Below are 17041 nucleotides of genomic sequence, written 5' to 3'. Positions count from 1 at the left end.
CGGTCATTTATCACCCAGGGGTCTTAACTCCGGGGACACGACATTATTTATGCAATTTTTGAACTTTTTCCCTCGCTCCTCTCCGCCCCCAACTTTTTTCTCTCCTCACCCCTCCAGCATTCTACTCTTTTCCAGGTGGCATTTCTTCTCGCATCATCATCTTCTAGGAGCGCAACTGTGCCGCTGATGCAGTGCCCCTGTTACCTGTAACTCATTGTGCTGACCTTGGAATGATGGCAGGCTGAGTGAACCCACCTGGTGCTATTTCAACGGCATGGCAGGAGCTCGAACTAAAGACCCTGAGATCTTAACCCGAACTGCACTGGGTAATTTTGAGCTTTCCCTGATTGGGAAAGTTCAGATTTCGACCGTCGATGTTCCGATTGATTTGAAAATTTACACACACATACATCATGACGTCATGAACGCGATGGTAAAAAAAATAATTCATAAGTACATTTGTCGAATCATTGCCTAATTCTATTGTTCTATAATTATTCAGTAGGGCAAAGGGGGGGGCATTAAGCTCCAGGGGGCATTAGGCTCCACTACATTGTAAATCTTGAAGGTAAATATGTGAAGAATCAGCTCTTCGTTTGCAAAAGAAGTCCACAATAGCCTGGAATGGCGCAGCTTTATTAAAGAACCAACTTATACAGATCCGGAGGAGACCGACGTCTACAGCAATCTACAGCAAGAACATGCCACGTCAAGCCTTCCTGAAAACACATTGATTCCCAGTCCATTTATATAGGGACACGTTTTATCAGGAAATCTCCGAGGGAACAAACAACACTGGGAGAGGTTCCTCCCACCGTTATCATTCGGGGGAGTCAGCCTTTCCTTTATCATTTGGACCAATTGTTTTTCTGGGCTCCGAGAAAACAGAACTGTAACTCACAAAGAGAAGAGTGTATGCTTAGCCAAACAAACCCATATATTTTATGGGTTTGTGTACATGAGTAATCCAAAGCATGTTTATACAGAGTCATGCGTTGCTGAGATTAAAACAAAATATATATGGTTAACGATCATGTCATTCTACTAGCATTACGCTAAAACAAGCGCATGTGGGCGTGGTTTTACGACCAGCCTCGAAAAAAGCACACGTATACAATTCGTTCAGCATGACCTCATTTTAAGCCTTTCCTCATCTAAAACTAAAACGAAGCAAAAACCCTTTATTTACTTTATGAAATAGCATTTTTAGACATCATATAAATCATAACACATTAGCACCCAACGTCTATAACTGAACTTTAGGCAATAACAAATCTACTACTTGACATTCCTTCCTCTTGTCTCGTCGAGACAAAGTATCTTAAGAGACAACGTGCCACATCGGGCTTTATTGAAAGACCATCGTGTAATGCGGGTATCTCCCAAGGGCATACCGTGCGCCCATAGCGCCTCGCCCGTGCATTTGGCGAACGTGTCGTGTGGTGCGTGCTCGGAGCCTGAGGGCTCAAAACATGAAAGTTCATTAACGTTTCGGATCCACAACGAAGACGTCTGGTCCAGATGAGGTTCTGCTCCGCCAGAGGGTGCATCACTTCCCCTGCGGAACTGGCTCCCCCCACCCTTTGCAGACGCAGTCCTTGCAGATCTTCGAAGTTAATCAACGGTCATGCCCATGAGGTCCCTCACGTGTTGCTGTTCTGGGGAATACAAAATGTCGTCAGTATCTTGTGTCTCAATTTCCTGGTCAGGGTACAGAGCGTAAAAATCCGAATCCGAATCACTTGAAGCAAAGAGATCCGCAACATGTGGATCAAAGAGATCCGAAACATTTGGATCAAAGAGATCCGAAACATTTGAAGAAAAGAGAGGGACTTCCTTTATGTCAAAGTCTCCCATGGGCGCCTGGTCGGCTTGCGGGTCTAGGACATCCGCGTCGGGTCCCTCAACCGCCAGACCCAGTGTCGCAATCAGATCCATAGTTGGGTCGGAAGGGGGCGTGCAGCTGTCAGCTTGTAATACATAAGCAGCGTTAGCCAGTACACGCAAGGGGTTTATAGCACAAGTATCACAGTCATCACATACACCGTTACAGGCAGCAGCCAGTTCCCACATGGGATCCACACAAGTATCACAGTCGTCACAAAATTCAATACAATTTTCTGGAGCGCTGGTCGCAACTGCCTTGTTGAAGGACCCGTTCAGGTCGACGGCCTCTGTGGTCAGAGCCATAGTTGTTGTCGGCGGCTTCTTCACTTTCCATCCTGTAAAATACTTTCTCATACAGAGGAGGACTAGAGATTTCATTAGTGCCCCCCAAATTACTACCCCGATTATCACAGCCAGTGCGGTCAATAACCACTTCACTATGGTGCCCGTCCATCCCTGGAACCAGTCAGTGAGCCAGCTAAATGTATAAGAATTTTCGCGCGCGATCCGATCGATCCAATAGTATGTCATGAGCCGTAGCGGTGTCGTTTGCCACCTTTTCTAGGGCCAAAGCCAATTTATCTATCCGGAAACTATCCATGACTGTGCCCGCTCCTGGGAAGAAGAAACCAAACACCTTTTCCCCTAGGCTCCCGTGTAGTTTAGTGGTTCCATCTTCGTTCATGACTGACCTCTTATAACGCCTGTCCAAGGACTTTGGGTCTAGCTCATCCAGTATCTCAACGTCAGGAAGGACTGAACCCAGATAACATGTGCCCCCCCAATTATTTGGTAAATAGGGGTAAGCCTTGTCGCCGCATATAAACATTGTCCCATGGGGTGGGACCAGGTGGGTGGATAAGCACTGGAGTCCCTTTACCACCCCATTAATCCTACTAACCCCCCTAGAGAATGTTATAGCCGTTATGTTGTGGTTGTGTTTATCTTGCAGTACTATTCGTAATGTAATCCCCGAGCTCCCTTGTCCCAGCTTCCCGGGGAGAGTGTAGGCGCATTCTGATTCTCCCATACGCAAGTGGCCGGAACCCTGGAGGCAGACCCTCCCTTTCTGTGGTTTGACCCAGACGGGGGCAGGCCTCTCGGCCACATGGGCAATCATTGACGGGCGATAATTAAATTGTCGATTGCAACTCTTGCCGTTGTCAACCCCTTCTCTTTCCAGCGTGGTGACTAAACATGGGGAATCGATAGGTTGTGAGCAGAGGTCATTGAGGGACAGAGGTAGCACTATCATGTGTATTCCTGTGGTGCCTGCTTGGGGAAAGCGCATGCACGACCAGCAGTGTGTCCTATTTTGAATTGTTGCCACCTCCCTGGCCACTTTCCAATATGTGTTTTCACCCTTCTTTGGGGCCTTATTCTGGGGTTGTGGCGTGAGTATGTATTCGATGCATGGTATGTAGTTCCTTTCGCCACCGGCCGCGCCAGGGGTCCAGACGCTGCACCGGACCTGCATGGTCATGTCTTTCCCTAGGCGTGTGCGTGTTTGTAGCTTAAAATCAGGGGTTCCCCATTGGTATCCTGGTTGGGCCAAGGTCTTAATGCTAGCTTGCCCGTCTTCCCGGAACTCTCGTTGCTTTTGTAGTACCATGCCAACGCGTCCAGGCCCTGCCGACAGTGCTAGCCAATTTATGTTCACCCAATTTGTGTGCAGGGCTTTCTGTTCGAAACATGGTAGTGATACTCTTTGTCCCCATGTTACGGTGAGGTGTCGGGTTTCGTTTTCGCATCTATTGGAATCGGAGTTTCCCCTAGCTGCTGTCGCTATCAATAGTATTGTACCTATGATTAGGCCCATCCTTACTGTGGTTTCTGTGGTGTAGTGTCTGGTGCTTGTATGGCCAACTTACAGTGCGTGGCGTGGATCCACGAAGTCTTGCCCTCGCAAAAGACTGCCGTTGGTGTAGTCAGCAACACCTGGACTGGTCCCTTCCACCTTGGTTCCAAGGCGTTCTTGCAGGTGAAGTGCTCCACGAACACCTGGTCTTTTTCCTCTGGTGGAACACCTGATCCACAAGTCTCCTGGGAGCGCCTGGTCTACAGGTCTCCAATTTCCTAATCCACTTTTTTTCCAAGTGGATCCAATTTTATTCAATATTCAATTTTTAAATTCAATCCCATTTAATCCAGTCCAATTCAAATTAAATTCCATCCTTCTCTCAGCATCCCATTACCTGTTTCCAACATCAATAAAAATAAAATTATAAAATTAATAAAAAATCAATCATCTCAACTCTCAAATCGAATCAAAAAAATAAAAATAAACGAAAATTACTTCAGCGAGAGTTTCAACTAGAATTACCACAAACCAACCACCTTTAACCTCCATTAACACAAACACAAACCACCATTAACCTCGATTAATACAAACAAACCACCATTAACCTCCATGAACCTCCCCCTATTATTTATTTATTTTCACGAATAAACAAATAATAGAAATAACCTGGTCTACTTCCAATTTCAATTCTGGTCAGTTCTGGTGTCTGGTCACACACAATGTTTTCCTCACCCACTGTGATTCGCTCACAATAGATTCTCACTGTTATGTCTGAAATTAAGCTACCCTACTGGGTATTCGTGAAGGGGGTCCATCTTTCCCAACCCCTTCCTTCACACCAGCCACTTCACGTTGTCCACCATACTCACTGAATTGTCATCAATTCTGAAATTCGTCTCATGAAAACACATCCCAGAGTCTAGTGTAACAGCCAGACAAACACATAGACACGCCGAAGACCCCAGGGTACCCATCAAACTAGCTTGTCCCCAGATCCACAACACAGCGAAACATGTAATTTTACTAAAATAATCACTTACTCATAACTAGCTGGATAACTAGCATAACTAGCTCAACACCTGGAACTCATAACTAATACTCATACCACTAATTACTCATAATAACTCATAATTACTTCTGTAATTACTCATACCAATACTTACTTAAAATAATGTAATATCCCAATCTTCACCCTTTATGCAAATCGAAGCACCCCGGACAACCCACAACCAATATCAACCACTGTAGCCGCCTTCCCCCCAAAAAACAAGTCACATTCTTTGTATATTGCCAACATTGTTCATCGTTTAAGTATCATCCAGACCTAAATTTTTATAAACCATCAACTTGTAGATGCATTTATTTATATCCCATTAACCCAAGAACTCTCAATTGCTTGGTTATATTTTAGTAATGTCATATATCCATATTTCCTTTCCAAATTGTTCCTGATATACACATTAATCCCATCTGTCTTCGTTTCCAGATGAACTCAAATCAGGAAATCAACACAAATCCTTATTACCTCCAATCAATTCAAAATTAAATCAAACAATTCAAAACCAGATCGGATCAGCGATCAGAAATCACTTTTCCAATCAACACATTCCAAGCAACAATTCATTCAAAGACCAAGCTTAAAAACACAACTCTCATCTTACTGTGACAAATAAGCAACCAACCTACTTCACACTAAAACAAATAACTTTTCATCACCCCTTCCTTGATGGAAAAACTTGATGATTACACAAAGTTCCCGTTTACATTTTGTGACTCACAGCTCCTGCCTCCATGGAACAATGACGCCTGAGCACTCAATTAGCCCTCCCAGTACCAAAGACTTACAATCAGACCGACAGACAGACAAATAACAGAGGCATGTCGCCAGCCCCAGCACAGGACATCCCCTTTCCGGGCAGGCATAATATAATCCACAGCATCGAAATGCCAATTTCTATCCGGGGCCTCGCAAAGCCAAAATCCATGCCTGCGTGCTCCATCATGCAACCCGATCTGTACTCGGTGCGCCCGGCGCCCCCTATAATCAGTGAGTTATAATAACCACAATATCTCTGGCACCCAGCTCGTGATACCACAATTTAATCCACGTTACTTGCATCTCTTCATCCTCACAAATGTCCTCCTCTTGACATGACTTAAATTAAATTCCAGCGTACTGTACCTGACGCGTCCAGTCGGCACCGGAAGTCTGTTTATTTCTTGAGACCCCTGAATCGGGACATCAACGACAATTACAACGACAAACAGGACTCGATATTCTCTGTTCATTAATTACGTACATGATTTTGGTTTTACCCACAATATATGTCCCGATATTCTCTCCAGATTTAGGTTCTATATCCTGTCGTTAAAGCAACACCCTGTAGACTGACTCCGCCTGTCGTTCTTCCAAGGTTAGTGAATTCCCTCTGACCTTTCCCTTGCATATCTCGAACAAAGGTCAACTAAATTTTAAAAGGTCAAACTTCGAATTGGGGTAACCAGCGCTTTATTATCCCACAAGTAATGCAAGTCCGGCGACAATGGACAAATGACCATTAATGTGGCTCTACATAGCATAATGCTAACTTCTACGAATCCAACAACCGTCACACTTCGTCCAAGGACCTTCCGTACGAGGCGTGCTTCACAATGCCCATCGCACATCCTTCCTCGTTCGCACAACGCTTCATCAACGCACCTCCTCGCGCCCACACCTTGGCACAAGCCACACCACATACCGACAGTTGAAACCTCAACCGTCCTCCTTCCTCGGATCAGCGTTCTGTTGAAAACGTGACATTTCTGTTCAAATTATTGAATTTCCAAATACTCTCCCTGCAGCGCCCGTGAGGCAGCTTGTCCCACATTATCTGCCTCCAGACCCATATGCGTTTTAATAACTTAACCTTATCAGCATCGTTCGCCAGCATACCCTTTGTCCGGCGCATCGATCATCCCAAATGCTTCGATGCATCTTCCAGCCGCCACTCCGCACTGTACCTTACTGTATGAACAAGACTTCCTGTTGGAACTTGACTCCGGAAATTAATTACTCTGTCTTGAAATCGTTTATTTTAGCCATCTTAAATAAATCCATCCATATAAATCCATCTTAAATAAAAATCCATCTTATAAGTAACGTATTCGTCCTGTGACATTGCCTGGCATATATGTCACAGCCGGCCACTATTCCGACATGGCTCATGACTCATGTCTAATTCTGACAAGAAGATGAAGGATGAAGGACATGATATGAAGAAGAAGATTCTGACAAGATACTGACATGTGAACGTCCGACATCCAGCAAAGTCGAAATGACCCACAATGCATTTGGGCACACACTTCCTCTGAGAGTGGGCGAGTTATCGCCGGCACTCTGAGCAACCTCATCGCACCCGACCCCAAAATGCACTATATGACACCAATTTCAAAGGTGAGCTGCCTCAGCGATACATCCCACACATACAATCCACAATATCTGCCATTGAATGAACTCTTCAATTCAAGTAAAACACACATATTGATTCGAATTCTGAATTTAGCGAAAAAAAACAGCCCATCCTGCAACCATTTCCAAGAAACCCGCTTCATATCAACAGTAGATCGACAAGGGCACTCCGGGTGCTTTCCTGACCCGATTTATATCAATTCGCTTCCCAAACAACTCCCAAACAGATGAAAATCCGGACTCAGTTCAGGACCTCGCCTGTTCTCTCGGATAGACGTTAAAATGGACATTCCCGGCCTGAATTTCCCCCAAGTCGAGCAGATCACTTACAAAGCTTCACACCGAAACCCTCTGCTTTGCATATGTCATACAGACAAACACATTGGCCAGACACACACGTCAATTAACATCCCAATATACATTCATTCCTCATTCATGTTACGTCTCTCATTCAAGGAAAAGGATTTTTTTTTTGGGACGGGTTTGGACGGGGGGTGGGTTGAGGTGGAAAGGGGAGGCAGGGCGGGGGGTGTTGGGGTGTTGCCTAGAGCCCCGGGGCTGAGCTCAGGTCTTGGGGGGGGGGTTGGGGGCATGGTGGCTACCTCCCCTTTCGCGGGGTCTTGGTCCGGATTATGGACGAGCGGCATTAGCCGCTGATTTGCTTGCTTAACTACCTCCTTAATTGTTTCACCTGGCCCATTTTTCCCTGGCATGCAATGGCATACCCCATCTTGTCTCTGGGCTGTTCCTTCCTGGAAAAATCTTGGCCACCTGGTTTCAGCCTATATGGCTGTCCGACCTCATTTTCCCCTCTCCCTTGTTAAGTTATAACGTTACCCTTACCGAACGTTATCTTCACCGATATCTTCACCGATATCCTGCGCAAATCCTTTTACTGGCCATGTTCCTATGGCCCTCTTAAGTTCTACCTAAGTTAGCCTAAGTTAGCCACAGCCCTTCGTTCCCTGGCATGCAATGGCATACCCCATCTTGTCTCTGGGCTGTTCCTTCCTGGAAAAATCTTGGCCACCTGGTTTCAACCTATATGGCTGTCCGACCTCATTTTCCCCTCCTGGTGCTAACTGTAACTTTAAGCTTACTGTTAAGTCCTTACTGGTTTATCCTTACTATTATTTATTTATCCTGGCTTTAACAAAGCTACGCCATTCTGAGGCCTAAATGAGCCTCTACTTACAATTTCTGTTCGAGTGCAGACAGCGGGGAAGACAAGGAGACTGAACCCGCTCGAAGGAGGAAGGTACGAATTTGGAATAATAGCCCTCTAATATAAAACAACTCCCACCTTTAATCAAATCAGCGTGCCGGCGCCGGCCTCAGGTCAGCCTTCCTCCTGTCCCTCGGGCTCCGTTTCCCGTCCTCCGCGTCTGTTGACACCCCACTCCTGGTACCATCTGTGAAGAATCAGCTCTTCGTTTGCAAAAGAAGTCCACAATAGCCTGGAATGGCGCAGCTTTATTAAAGAACCAACTTATACAGATCCGGAGGAGACCGACGTCTACAGCAATCTACAGCAAGAACATGCCACGTCAAGCCTTCCTGAAAACACATTGATTCCCAGTCCATTTATATAGGGACACGTTTTATCAGGAAATCTCCGAGGGAACAAACAACACTGGGAGAGGTTCCTCCCACCGTTATCATTCGGGGGAGTCAGCCTTTCCTTTATCATTTGGACCAATTGTTTTTCTGGGCTCCGAGAAAACAGAACTGTAACTCACAAAGAGAAGAGTGTATGCTTAGCCAAACAAACCCATATATTTTATGGGTTTGTGTACATGAGTAATCCAAAGCATGTTTATACAGAGTCATGCGTTGCTGAGATTAAAACAAAATATATATGGTTAACGATCATGTCATTCTACTAGCATTACGCTAAAACAAGCGCATGTGGGCGTGGTTTTACGACCAGCCTCGAAAAAAGCACACGTATACAATTCGTTCAGCATGACCTCATTTTAAGCCTTTCCTCATCTAAAACTAAAACGAAGCAAAAACCCTTTATTTACTTTATGAAATAGCATTTTTAGACATCATATAAATCATAACACATTAGCACCCAACGTCTATAACTGAACTTTAGGCAATAACAAATCTACTACTTGACAAATATAGCCTAGGTAATGCATTTACAATGTAGTGGAGCCTAATGCCCCCTGGAGCTTAATGCCCCCCTTTGCCCTATGTCTTAGACAACATGCTAAAACATTCAGTATGTCTTAGACAACATGCTCTAAGACAACATGAATAAATTATAGGGCAATTAATTTACACCATCAATGTGCTAATGCATGTAACCCTTATTCACATGTGTTTGCTGTGCAGACACATATGGAAAGATTGCAGTTTTTAACTACATGGTATTCATAGAATACTTACCCTGCACAGTCAACTTTGTGCGAGGCAACTCTTTTGTTTTTGAAGAGTTTTTTTTCTTTGATCCAATATGGCTGCCAGACAATGTGAGCGATTAAATCATAAATTTACATTCTCTAATATAATAATTGCGTAGATCATGCTCAAGAAATTTCAAAATAAATCAGACTAAGTGTTGTCCCTGTCGGACTTATAACGTCCTAATTAAGGCACCAATGATGTCATCGTTAACAACACCTATTCCCCATGCAGAATTCTTTACAAGGAGCCATGTTTCAAATTTTTCCATGGAGCATTTTTGGAGAAATAGAGGTGCAACTTTTTTCAGTTTTTCCAAGATGTACCACGTGACATATGATGTCATAATTATCATATAAAAAGTTCTACTGGAGGAGGTGCTCCTATGGTGAAAATTCAATGTCCATTGAAGCAACAGTTGCAGAGAAAAAAATTCATACTGATCGGATGAAGTGTAAAACTTGTCGAATGATGACGTCATAACGAAAGCACCGACGACATCATCATTGACATATCTTATTCCCCATGGGTAATACTTCACAATGAGCCTTGTTTCAACTTTTTCCATTGAGCGGTTTGGGAGATATAGAGGTGTGACGGTTTTACAAGACGGCGTTTGTACCACATGACCTATGACGTCATAATTATGAAAAAGCAAGACCAAAGGTCCAACAGCGGCGTAGCCGGGCTTGTTTGATACTGTTACGGACGCGGTTTTGGATGTTAGTTTGACCGAGCGGTGGTGTATTTAACCGCGTCCGAACAGTTACTCCCCGATTAGAACCCGATTCCACCCGACGTTGACCAGATCGCCCCACAGATATTCAATCGGGAAACCTCTAAAGCGACCGAAAGAGAATGAAAAAGAAGAAGAAGAAGAATACGGAGGAAGAACAGATTTATTATACACACACAAGCAATGGATGGAAGAAGCAGTAACACAGCGAATCGTTAACTTACACTATTCATTTTTACTTAACCCCAAGACAACGAGCAGGACAGGACGTTCACACTTACACAGGGGATAATGCAGGCAGGTAGGGCTTGAGGTGGATTGCTTGAGAGGGAGGCAAAGTCGGGAGGCAGCAGCTCTCAATTCCTCGCGGTTTTGGCGGGAAAACCCTCCGTCGCGTATCCGCCGCGGTAGACGTCACGCGCTGGTTCGGCACACCTGCTCCTCTTCTTGTGGTGGAGCCGTCCCCCTCCTTTCAGCGCGTCTCTCCAAAGCTGGTTTCCTTGCCGAGTACCTCTCCTCTTTGGCTTGGAGCGTTTCGCATCTCACCGCTCTTCTTGGTGCCGCCTCTTCGCTCCTCCCAGGTCATCTCCCAAGGCCTCTCTTAAAGCAGTCCCTTACAGTCGCTTTTATCACCTCGGGCAGAATCAAGCCGCCGGCTCCGAGGGCACGCCTACCGGGTCGCTCACCGCGGTGCTGATTGGCTGTTAGGGCTGGTTCACTCCTTCCCTCTTATGACGAGGTGGAGACACGCCTTTCTTCTCCGACTCAAAGCACATGGGCAATGGCGGCCTGCGGGATTGAAAACAACTCCCCTTTTGAAAGGAACTTTGGAGAGCGGAGATGTTTGGGGAAATTGGAAGGGCCTACGCTTATTTTGTTTGATACAATGCAAAGTCAATCTAGTGGGAAACACATATTTAGCCTACATGGAATAAGGAAATACACTATTTAAAAGATATATCGTGACCTGCGTGTAAGTTTCATGGAATTATCTAGGAGGACGGCTGCGACCATTATTTACATTACGAGGATGTTACCATACTTTTGTAACGTTCACATTGTAACGTTTCCACATTCGTTACACTTCCTCCAAAATTGTTACACTTCTCAAAAACCGTTACACTTCTCAAATTCGTTACACACTTCTCAAAATCGTTACACTGCACCCTCCTTTCTTCAGGCCCGTACTCGGGCCTACTAAACTTTAACTTAGTGTGACACGTAGGTGTAATTCCCTCTACAATTAACCTGACCCTGAGTGTGACAATTTTAAAACACAAATAAGTATGTCCCCCTATTGCATTGCACCCTGTCTAACAGACTCAAGCCCACAGCTAACCGAATTACGGAATTATTCTCAAACTATACATTTACGGTGGGGAGCATTATTTACAATGACGTGATTTCTTATTTACAACGCAACCCAGGACCTGTGTTTTTTTTTTCCTTTTTAGGGAACAAGAGAAAGAAATTCCTGTTGGGAGGGAGGAGACAGCACGCATTGCATCGATGCACCAGTACCAATACCACCAAAGCACCCAAAAGCACCAAAAGCACCACAAAGCACCAAAAGCACCACCCGGTGCGCAGTCACCATGGTTCATAAGAAACACAACAAAACAACTGGTGGTGGTCTTCTCTTTCTCTGCTGGGCCGATGTTCTTCCCGATGTCTTCTGGCTTCATGCGGCCTATTTGGACATAATAAAAAGCACAACTTGTGTTCGTTTTTATTTAGGGCCTCAGGGGCCAACTCAGGGTGGTCCACCTGTTTGGCATAGGTGCCACCTTACCGAGGTCCGCAAGCAAGATTCCCTGGCCACTATGGCCGGTCTCCAACAGAGGTGCCCTGCCCCAGAACCTGGGGTCCATCAAGTGGTACTTGGCTGCAGAACAGCGGTCCATGAAGTGGTACATCAACGCAATGCATGCTGGTTCTGGGAATCTCGGGCGCACAATGGCCACCTCACGCACGCTCCCCTCGGCACCCAATGGCGCGCAGGTCATGTGGGAGACAAAAGAAAGACAATTGAGCGAGGGGTAAGGTCACAAGGGTACACGTCAATAAGGCAATGCAAGGCGAAATGCGTACGGAGGGCGAAGTGAGAAAGCTCGTCCCTACCGTATGTCACCCCCCTGTCACCTACCCTACCCTTGCCCTTGCCCTTACCCCATATGTACAAAATCTACACATTACCAATTCGTCACTACTGTCAGGTCTTCCCCATATTTCCCCTATACCAAATTCGTCACCACAATCCCTCTACTTCAAAATTTGCCATCACCAATTCATCATCAATCCTCATAAGGAGGCAGAGATGGAACATCAAAGCACAATGTCACACCCACGTCATGATGCGTCTCACCATCCAACCATTTGCACAGTAAAAATAACAAAACATGGCATGGTGTGGAGTACCTGTCACCTCAGGTGAGTGGATGCAGATGGTGCGAGGAGATCCTTCATCCTAACTATCCTCTAAATGACATTAACACACTTTACACTACCCGGGGTCTTTCCCTGCCAATCCATTGGCCAACTTACACTACGGGTTCTAAAAACCAATTCCCATTGACCAAACTGTGGTGCTTCTCAATTTGGGGTCTCACTCCCCCGATTCATCTCCCGGTGCCTCGCACAATTTCTGGGCTGCGACGTGTAGCTCTCCCAGCAGGTCTACCCACCTGCACACCTCCACCACTGTAGTTGCCACCCGAGCTTACCTAGCTCCTCACCCTAACCTAACTAACTGGGGCAGGCCCTCTCCTGGCTCTGTCACCCCCTGGTGCCCTCTGGCACTGGGCTACCCGGGTCCGTCCTCCGGATCCTCGGGCCCCATCCACAACTACCGGCTCCCAGAGCCCACCTGCGGCCTCACCTGGCCGACATCCTTACAGTGGTGGAGCGCCCAAACAACTACACACACTAACAGGCTACACGCCCAGCCATTTCCACAACACTAATGCACCCATCCACATAACATTCTGCATCCGCACCACAGATGCCAATATCCAACCACAATTTACCTGTACCCTCTACCTAACACTTACACTACCCGCCCCGGGTATCCGTGATGGGGGTCCACTCTTCCCCCATTCACACCTTCGCACCATCCACTCCACTCCACAATTTCCACCATTCTCACTCCACGACCATCCATTCCAATACTCCAGATATTCCACACTACCATTTATTCCACACAGCCACATACACCTGTTGTTGCACACCTGTGCCCTCACACCTGGTGCCACCTGCACCCTCCTTTCTTCCTGGACCATTTGGTCAACACAACACGCAATCACCACTACTCCCTCATACACTGCTCCACACACCTGTTCAGTTGCACACCTGTGCAATCACACCTGTTCAATTCTCACCTGTTCAATCCTCACACACACGGCATCATCTCAGCTAACTACTCCCCTCTGAAACTTGCGCTTCCCAGTCGTCCCTTTAAACTATTGCGCTCCCACGTCATTATCATCCACACTAATCTACCTGCGTCCCCACTACAGGTATCAGTCACTAACTAATCTTAATGTTACCTAATGTCATCTTCGCTAGATCCCTATCAATATAACCTAACCCACCCGGGCTAGTTTTCACTGCCATACACCCCATAAGCTATTGCGCATTTGCCCCACGTCTGTGAGGGATGGTGGATTTGCCATCCCTCCACATCGGGGGTCTCTCACTATCAATTTTGTTCGTCCAGATTCCAACCAATTCAAAAATTTTCCATTTACTGCCAATTCTACTCACTTTTCTAAATTTCGTATCAATTCACTATCACTATCACCATCACCCGTCTACTTATTACATCCTCTCGGTGCGCCAATTCACGTCTCCAGCCCGGCTTCGTACAGCCGAGCAATGAACGCGGATTCTTTTGTGCCGGCGGCTGGATGCGTCCCGCATTCGGGGCAGGGGCGGGGGCTTACCCGGGCCGAGATCCCACGCACCACCTCGGCGTGGAGCCATCCAATGTCCCGATCTCGACCTGCCGGCACGTCTCAATAGCAAGTGGTCGCCATGACGACCCTTCCTATCGAGCTGCCCGCTCCGCCTAGTGGAGCCCGGACGCGGCCGTTCCAAGCGAGGCACAGCGTGGATCGCGTACGGCGGTTCTTTCGAAACCGCCGTGGTTCGGATCCCCGCTGGTCCTCGCGGCACGCGAAGCTGCCCGACGCGCACCGAGGGCCCGATTCGGCTATAAGTCGCCCTAACCGCTAAACCGGTTACCGTCGACGCCTCACCTGGACGCTTACATGCATACGCTACCCCTTTCTTGCTCATACATGCAGCCGTTCCAATGCTCCTCGTACCTTTCCTTACACACCTCGGTACACTCATTCCGCTCGCCGACTTGGTCACACACCTGACCACCGAACACCTTGGCACACATTCGTCGCTCGCACACCTCACCAACACACCTCTTCGCGCCCCTTCCTCGGTCACCTCCTCTGTGACCATCACAGGTGTGTTTTCACTCGCACACCCCTCCACGTGCCTCACGACCAATTCCAGCATGCATTCCCACTCACGCTCTACCATTCCAGGTGTGCATCCTTCCATTCCAGGTGTACATCCTCGCTCACCTGTCACAACCAACTCACGCTCCTTGTCACTCTCACTACTCTCACCACGACTCTTGACAACGCACTCACCCTTACTCTCGACAGCGTACTCTTTCCTCATGCACCTGTCCGTTACACACCTTTCTCGCGCACACTCTTCCGCACATTGTCCCGTTACATCCTCTGTAACACTCACCACAGGCATGCATTCTCCCTTACTCTTGACAGCATGCGCTTTCCCCATGCACCCGTCCGTTACACACCTTTCTCGCGCATCCTCTTGCGCACACTTTTTCGTTACTTCCTCTGTAACACTCACCACACCGCGCTTCCATGTACCCCCTCGCACACGCGCTTCGACCAACTCACTCTTGACGGCACACTCACTCCTCGGCGTGCACTTTTTCCTCACACACCCCATGGTCGGACATTCTCGCACACCTCTTTTTTCGCACACCTGACCTGTCGCACACTTCACCAACGGCCTCTCACGAACACCCGGATCCAAACCAATCCCCAAGCCGACTGAAGCTTTCCTCACATCATATACATTGCCACTCACCTCCGTACCTTGTCTCCGCTCCTCCTTTGCCACCTGCAAACTCTTTATTTGGTTAGTGAGCATCACATTATGAGTTGAGCACCGACCTTGTACATATTCCGCTATCTCCTCCTTTATTTCTCTCTTAGTTTCTGTCCGTCTCTTCTTAATTTCACTCACCTCTTCTTCCACTTCGTCTAATTTTTGTTTAACCTCTTTTATTTCTCGGTGCGTCTCCTCAAGTTCGTCCTCTAAGGCTACCGTGACCGTCTCTATGTGCATCCTCACCTGCCGGTCCTTTGTCTCCATTATCTCTGTCACCTCGTCCACCCTCATTGTCAGTTCCTCACGTACCATCTGACATTGCCTCTGCGTCGCTATTAATTCGTTTTTAATTTCTTTTTGTGTCGCCTTTAACCCTCCTATGATTGCAGTGTTCTTTTCCACTTGGTCCGCTAGTTCCCTTTGTCCGACTGTCAGCTGTTCTACTCCCTTCGTCAGATCTTCTATTCCCCCTTGTAACTTAGCCGTATTATTTCTCACCTCTTTCTCCATACGCTTCTCACCTCGCTTTACCTCCTCGCGCAGCCCCGAAACCTCCTCACTTACCCCTCGTCGTATTTCCTCCATCTCTTTTGTAGATGCCACCCTCATCTGTCCCAATTCATCCCTCTGAGCATCCAGTTTGGTTTCTACCCCGATTTTCACCTCCTCTATCTGCTCTCCCATTTGTTTGATTTCTCGGGCGGATTGCTCCCCTATCTCCCGCAATTTGCCTTCCATCCTATTTTCTAACCCCATTAACCCATTTTGCACCTCTTTTATCCCATTGTCTAACCCCTCAAATTTCTTGTCTAATCCCTCACCGGTACCCCTCGCTTCGTCCCTCATTACTCCCATTTGGCCCTCCAATCGCTCACCCTGAGCATCCATCCGGTTCCCCATTACCCCCATTTGGTTTCCCATTACCCCCATTTTGGCTTCTAGCCTGTCCATAAGGGCCCCCATTTTGCTGCTTTCCATTTTCTCACTATCGTTTTTTTTCTGCATTTCCACCATGAATTGGGTCATGAAGGCTTGCATTTGGGTCGCGCTCATTGGTTCCGCGGCCGTGGCCCCCTCAACCACGTGCGCGAGAGCGCCATTTTGTGCGTCTGAAACCTCCGCAACCACATTGCCATTTTTCTCCTCCTCCCTTTCCTCCACATACATTTCCCCGAGGTCCTGGGTCGATTCCACCCTGTCTATCTCTCCCACCGACATCCGATCGCCTTGATTGTCCATGGCGCGATCTCAAAATTCGGGTTTTGCTTTATAAAACAAAATAAATTTCGGCAGCTTGTAATTTTGAGCGCGTTAAGCGCGCTTCGGGTCCGATTTCGGGTCCGATCTCCCTCCTCGACACCAATTGTTACTCTAATAGTACAATTGGTGTTCCAAAATTTGGGCCTAACAAATTTAGTCCCAGGTCCGAATCCAACTCCTCGACACCAAATGTTACGGACGTGGTTTTGGATGTTAGTTTGACCGAGCGGTGGTGTATTTAACCGCGTCCGAACAGTTACTCCCCGATTAGAACCCGATTCCACCCGACGTTGACCAGATCGCCCCACAGATATTCAATCGGGAAACCTCT

This window comes from Myxine glutinosa, chromosome 12 (genome assembly GCF_964187855.1).
Source record: "Myxine glutinosa chromosome 12, kmMyxGlut1.1, whole genome shotgun sequence".
Lineage (NCBI taxonomy): Eukaryota > Metazoa > Chordata > Myxini > Myxiniformes > Myxinidae > Myxine > Myxine glutinosa.
Note: the sequence above shows the minus strand (reverse complement) of the source record.